Source organism: Anastrepha ludens, chromosome X (assembly GCF_028408465.1).
Source record: "Anastrepha ludens isolate Willacy chromosome X, idAnaLude1.1, whole genome shotgun sequence".
In the NCBI taxonomy this organism is placed as follows: Eukaryota; Metazoa; Arthropoda; class Insecta; order Diptera; family Tephritidae; genus Anastrepha; species Anastrepha ludens.
The window spans coordinates 1-7,500 of NC_071503.1; the positions used below are offsets into that span (position 1 = coordinate 1).

At 38.5% G+C, this 7,500-nt stretch overlaps 1 non-coding gene and 1 pseudogene across 1 annotated transcript; both read left to right on the forward strand.

The window, feature by feature from the left end:
• Positions 1-2,344: 2,344 nt before the first annotated feature.
• Positions 2,345-2,525, forward strand: LOC128870519 (5.8S ribosomal RNA). The gene has a single exon (XR_008455398.1). It is a non-coding gene; the product is annotated as a 5.8S ribosomal RNA (ribosomal RNA).
• A 442-nt stretch (positions 2,526-2,967) lies between these two features.
• LOC128870537 (large subunit ribosomal RNA) overlaps positions 2,968-7,500 on the forward strand; it is a 7,311-nt pseudogene continuing 2,778 nt past the window's right edge.

A 7,500-nucleotide genomic window follows, 5' to 3' on the forward strand; every position in this document is an offset into this window, starting at 1 on the left:
AGCGATCATTTGATCGTTAAATTGGTTGAACTCTAGATAACTTGCAGATCGTATGGTCCCGTACCGACGACAGATCTTTCAAATGTCTGCCCTATCAACTTTTGATGGTAGTATCTAGGACTACCATGGTTGCAACGGGTAACGGGGAATCAGGGTTCGATTCCGGAGAGGGAGCCTGAGAAACGGCTACCACATCTAAGGAAGGCAGCAGGCGCGTAAATTACCCACTCCCAGTTCGGGGAGGTAGTGACGAAAAATAACAATACAGGACTCATATCCGAGGCCCTGTAATTGGAATGAGTACACTTTAAATCCTTTAACAAGGACCTATTGGAGGGCAAGTCTGGTGCCAGCAGCCGCGGTAATTCCAGCTCCAATAGCGTATATTAAAGTTGTTGCGGTTAAAACGTTCGTAGTTGAATTTGTGCTTCATACGGGTAGTACAACTATATATTGTGGTATGTACATTACCTTATGTATGTAAGCGTATTACCGGTGGAGTTCTTATATATAATTAATACAATGTATTTTTTATATATTCCTCCTATTTAAACCTACTTCAGTGCTCTTCATCGAGTGTTGTTGTGGGCCGGTACAATTACTTTGAACAAATTAGAGTGCTTAAAGCAGGCTCCAAATGCCTGAATATTTTGTGCATGGAATAATGAAATAAGACCTCTGTTCTACTTTCATTGGTTTTTAGATCAAGAGGTAATGATTAATAGAAGCAGTTTGGGGGCATTAGTATTACGACGCGAGAGGTGAAATTCTTGGACCGTCGTAAGACTAACTTAAGCGAAAGCATTTGCCAAAGATGTTTTCATTAATCAAGAACGAAAGTTAGAGGTTCGAAGGCGATCAGATACCGCCCTAGTTCTAACCATAAACGATGCCAGCTAGCAATTGGGTGTAGCTACTACTATGGCTCTCTCAGTCGCTTCCCGGGAAACCAAAGCTTTTGGGCTCCGGGGGAAGTATGGTTGCAAAGCTGAAACTTAAAGGAATTGACGGAAGGGCACCACCAGGAGTGGAGCCTGCGGCTTAATTTGACTCAACACGGGAAAACTTACCAGGTCCGAACATAAGCGTGTAAGACAGATTGATAGCTCTTTCTCGAATCTATGGGTGGTGGTGCATGGCCGTTCTTAGTTCGTGGAGTGATTTGTCTGGTTAATTCCGATAACGAACGAGACTCAAATATATTAAATAGATGCTTTCAGGATTATGATGTTGAAACTTATATAGCCTTCTTTCATGCGTACATCTTGAATGTACAAGTGTTTGAATGTGTTTATATAAGTGGAGTCGTACCTGTTGGTTTGTCCCATTATAAGGACACTAGCTTCTTAAATGGACAAATTGCGTCTAGCAGTAACGAGATTGAGCAATAACAGGTCTGTGATGCCCTTAGATGTCCTGGGCTGCACGCGCGCTACAATGAAAGTATCAACGTGTATTTCCTAGACCGAGAGGTCCGGGTAAACCGCTGAACCACTTTCATGCTTGGGATTGTGAACTGAAACTGTTCACATGAACTTGGAATTCCCAGTAAGTGCGAGTTATTAACTCGCATTGATTAAGTCCCTGCCCTTTGTACACACCGCCCGTCGCTACTACCGATTGAATTATTTAGTGAGGTCTCCGGACGTGATCACTGTGACGCCTCGTGTGTCACGGTTGTTTCGCAAAAGTTGACCGAACTTGATTATTTAGAGGAAGTAAAAGTCGTAACAAGGTTTCCGTAGGTGAACCTGCGGAAGGATCATTATTGTGTTCCATATCCGTAAGAAAAACAAACAATGCCAAAAAAAATAAAAACAAAAACAAACAAAAGAAAAAAAAAAAAAAAGAAAAAAAAGAAAAATTTATAATTATTTTGAATCCATATTCTTTTTATTCTTTTTCATTCAATTTGTTATCCATCAATTATATCATATTAAATATAATATGGATGGTACATTTTGTAATGTTTTTTCTTATTTTTTCTTTTAAAAACCTTTAAACATGAAAATAGAAAGTTGTACTTATTATTCATTTGATTGAATGATAAGTTAATTTGTTCACAATAACAAAAGTGGTATATATTTATTAATATATTTATATATACATAAAATGATTAAAAAAAATACAAAATAATCAAACATAATAAATACCACCACTGTATTATTGTTGAACTAAGACATTCGCAACTTAATAAAAATGTTTAGAGTTAAATATATTTGATATATATTATTGAAAGAAAATCAATTTATATATTATTATTATTATTATTTAATTTTACTCTTTCAATTAATATATGCAAAAAAAAATTGACATTTGTTATAAATAAAAATAAATAAAAAAATACTCTAAGCGGTGGATCACTTGGCTCATGGGTCGATGAAGAACGCAGCAAACTGTGCGTCATCGTGTGAACTGCAGGACACATGAACATCGACATTTTGAACGCATATCGCAGTCCATGCTGTTATGTACATTAAATTAAATTTTAAAGTACTGCTTGGACTACATATGGTTGAGGGTTGTAAGACTATGCTAAATAAGTTGCTTATTCTTTTATAAAAATAATTGAATTTAAGCAAATGTGTATATTATTGGATTTTAAATAATTCATAATATTAATAGCAAAAAAATAAAGATTATATAATGAATTTTTTATTTATTATATATATTCTTAAAAAAAAAAAAATCCTCTCAAATAAAATGAAATAAAAATTTTGAATCTAAGTATTCTCTTTAAAAAATTTTCATATTATTTATATATATATAAAATATTAATTTATATATGTAATTAAAGGAGGAATGTCTAGCATAAAAATTAATTTTTTTTTATTCTAGAATTGCCTCATTTTACATAATTATTATTTATAATATATATTTATATAAAAGGAAAAAAAGAAAAATAGAGATGAAAAGATGATATAATTATTTATTAAATTGTGTGAGAAGATAAAAAATATTTTAAAACAACCTCAACTCATATGGGATTACCCCCTGAATTTAAGCATATTAATGAGGGGAGGAAAAGAAACTAACAAGGATTTTCTTAGTAGCGGCGAGCGAAAAGAAAATAGTTCAGCACTAAGTCACTTTGTCTATATGTCAAATGTGAGATGCAGTGTATGGAATATCTTAATATCTAGTATGAGAAATTAACGATTTAAGTCCTTCTTAAATGAGGCCATTTACCCATAGAGGGTGCCAGGCCCGTATAACGTTAATGATTACTAGAAAGATATTTCCAAAGAGTCGTGTTGCTTGATAGTGCAGCACTAAGTGGGTGGTAAACTCCATCTAAAACTAAATATAACCATGAGACCGATAGTAAACAAGTACCGTGAGGGAAAGTTGAAAAGAACTCTGAATAGAGAGTTAAATAGTACGTGAAACTGCTTAGAGGTTAAGCCCGATGAACCTGAATATCCATTATGAAAAATTCATCATTAAATAATTAAAAATAATGTGCATTTTTTTCATATAAGGACATTGTAATCTATTAACATAATAAAGTATTTATCAAAAGATCATTGGTGATATTAAGTTTATTTAAATTAATTTGCTTTTTAAGCATATTAACATAGAATAAATACTAATGATTTGATAAAGTGTTGATAGATTTTATTATATATAATGCTAAAATTCATTTTTTGAATTTTACAAAAAATTTAATATCTATGATATTAATATTTATTTGTATGCATTTATATGATTAACAATGCGAAAGATTCAGGATACCTTCGGGACCCGTCTTGAAACACGGACCAAGGAGTCTAACATATGTGCAAGTCATTGAGTTATATTAAACTTAATGGCATAATTAACTTAACTTAAAAATATAATGGGATTAATTTTTAGTCTATTTTCTTAAATAGTCAATTAATTCAATCCCGGGGCGTTCCATATAGTTATGTATAATGATAATTTATTATTATTTATACCTCTAACTGGAGCGTACCTTGAGCATATATGCTGTGACCCGAAAGATGGTGAACTATACTTGATCAGGTTGAAGTCAGGGGAAACCCTGATGGAAGACCGAAACAGTTCTGACGTGCAAATCGATTGTCAGAATTGAGTATAGGGGCGAAAGACCAATCGAACCATCTAGTAGCTGGTTCCCTCCGAAGTTTCCCTCAGGATAGCTGGTGCATTTAAAAATTATATAAAATAATCTTATCTGGTAAAGCGAATGATTAGAGGCCTTAGGGTCGAAACGATTTTAACCTATTCTCAAACTTTAAATGGGTAAGAACCTCACCTTTCTTGATATGAAGGTTGAGGTTATGATATAATGTGCCCAGTGGGCCACTTTTGGTAAGCAGAACTGGCGCTGTGGGATGAACCAAACGTAATGTTACGGTGCCTAAATTAACAACTCATGCAGATACCATGAAAGGCGTTGGTTGCTTAAAACAGCAGGACGGTGGACATGGAAGTCGTAATCCGCTAAGGAGTGTGTAACAACTCACCTGCCGAAGCAACTAGCCCTTAAAATGGATGGCGCTTAAGTTGTATACCTATACATTACCGCTAAAGTAGATGATTTATAAAACAATTTCGATTGATTTATAAATTTTGAAACTTTAGTGAGTAGGAGGGTACAATAGTGTGCTTAGAAGTGTTTGGCGTAAGCCTGCATGGAGCCGCTATTGGTACAGATCTTGGTGGTAGTAGCAAATAATCGAATGAGACCTTGGAGGACTGAAGTGGAGAAGGGTTTCGTGTGAACAGTGGTTGATCACGAGTTAGTCGGTCCTAAGTTCAAGGCGAAAGCCGAAAATTTTCAAGTTTTTAATAAAAAAATATTAATAAAATTTATATATATATATTAAAAAATAATTAAATACTTGAATTATTTTGAACGAAAGGGAATACGGTTCCAATTCCGTAACCTGTTGAGTATCCGTTTGTTATTAAAAATGGGCCTTGTGCTCATCCTGGCAACAGGAACGACCATAAAGAAGCCGTCGAGAGATATCGGAAGAGTTTTCTTTTCTGTTTTATAGTCGTACTACCATGGAAGTCTTTCGAAGAGAGATATGGTAGATGGACTAGAAGAGCATGACATTTACTGTTGTGTCGATATTTTCTCCTCGGACCTTGAAAATTTATGGTGGGGTCACGCAAACTTCTCAACAGGCCGTACCAATATCCGCAGCTGGTCTCCAAGGTGAAGAGTCTCTAGTCGATAGAATAATGTAGGTAAGGGAAGTCGGCAAATTAGATCCGTAACTTCGGGATAAGGATTGGCTCTGAAGATTGAGATAGTCGGGCTTGATTGGGAAGCAATACCATGGTTTATGTACTCGTTCTGGGTAAATAGAGAATTACGATTCTTGTTCCCCGGATAGTAGTTACGTAGCCAATTGTGGAACTTTCTTGCTAAAATTTTTAAGGAATTATATCATTCGATATATATTCTTTTTAAATTATAACGATTATCAATTAACAATCAATTCAGAACTGGCACGGACTTGGGGAATCCGACTGTCTAATTAAAACAAAGCATTGTGATGGCCCTAACGGGTGTTGACACAATGTGATTTCTGCCCAGTGCTCTGAATGTCAAAGTGAAGAAATTCAAGTAAGCGCGGGTAAACGGCGGGAGTAACTATGACTCTCTTAAGGTAGCCAAATGCCTCGTCATCTAATTAGTGACGCGCATGAATGGATTAACGAGATTCCTACTGTCCCTATCTACTTGTCGAGGGGGAATTCGGCAGAATGAATGTCGTCAGCTTGTATTGCAAGTTTGACGAGCCTCTGGAGCCCTATTTAAGGTACATAGATGCGGTGCTACTACGTGAGAGTAGCATTCCTGCCATCGTGTGTCTGGATGCGAATGCTACTTCCCCGATGTGGTTCAGCAAGGTATCCAGGCATACTTCTGGATATCAGAGCCACGATCGGGGTGAGGCTATGAGCGAATGGCTTGTGGCGAATAGCCTCCTCGTTGCAAACGAACCAAGCGAGTGGTATACGTTTGAGGGTCCTAGAGGTGTGAGTGACATTGACGTGACGCTCATGAATGAGGCAGCAGCGAGTAGGTTCGAGTGTAAATGGAGCGTTAGGGGGGGTTGGGGAATTAGTGACCATAATTTAATACAAATTATGGTTACTCCCCGTACCCCGCAGTTAGAGGGGGGGAGTCCATTGAGGCGATGGCGTACCTCGTGTACTGACTGGAACCGATATGGACATACTGTTAGGGAAGCGGTATTGGGTATACCGCTTAGTGAGTTTGAGGAATTGGGGGTTGATGAGCAAATTGCTCGTCTATCTGAATGTGTCTGGGGAGTGAATGACTTAGTGTTTAGGAAAGCTAGGGCTGTGAGAATGAAAGGTGTGAAATGGTGGACGAGTGAGTTAAATTCAAAGAGGAGGTCTGTCCGACGCTTGAGGCGGTTGTTTCAACGCGGCAGGCGGACCAATTCGGAGAATCTGTCCCAGCTCAGGTATCAATTTAGTGTAGGAATGAAAGAATATAAGAAAATGTTGGTGAGAGTGAAAGAGGAAGAGTGGAGGAGATTTGTGGGGGATAATAGGGACGACCCTTGGGGACAGGTCCTTAGGATCTGTCGGGGCCGTCGAAATGAGATGGCTAGCTCTCTTCGCGTGGGTGACACTGTGTCAACAACGTGGAGAGAGTGCGCCAATGTTTTGTTAGGTGAGTTCTTTCCAAGGGCTGAGGTTCAGGTTCCTCCTGCACAAGAGGTGCCTGTTCCTCCACTAGACGTTGGGGAGTTGGGGTATGCGTTTGGCCTGGTCAGGTCTAAAAGGTCTCCAGGTTTAGATGGTTTGAACGGAGAGATGTGCAAATGCTTGTGGAAGTTCATTCCGGAATACTTGGAGGCCATTTATGATAAATGCATATGGGAGGGATATTTTCCACGTGAGTGGAAAGTTGCTAGGGTTGTTGTACTCTTGAAGTCGCCCGATAAGATCAGGAGTGATCCTCGATCTTATCGTGGTATCAGCCTCCTTCCGGTGCTTGGAAAAGTGCTGGAAAGGGTTATGGTTGAGCGGCTTCAGGAGCTAACTCGGGGTGTTAGGTCGGATAGGCAGTATGGGTTTAGGAAAGGACGTAGTGTAGAAGATGCGTGGATGTATGTTCAGAGTGTAGTTAGGGGAAACGTCAATAAATATGTCCTTGGCATGTTTATTGACTTTAAGGGGGCATTTGATTACTTGCGCTGGGATCGTGTGTTACAACGACTAGAGGAGCTTGGTTGTCCGGAAATTACTCTATGGCGGAGTTATTTTTCGGACAGAAAAGCATCTATGGTAGGTGTGGGCGGGAGTGTGGAGATTGGGGTGGTGCGAGGCTGTCCGCAGGGATCCATCTGTGGTCCCTTCATTTGGAACCTCATGATGGACTCCCTGCTTCGGCAGTTAGAGCCACTTTGTAAACACTGTGCGTATGCGGACGACCTTCTCATTTTGGTTGAGGGTCGTTCGCGTGAGGAACTGGAGCGAGTGGGGGGGCAGCTCCTTACATTG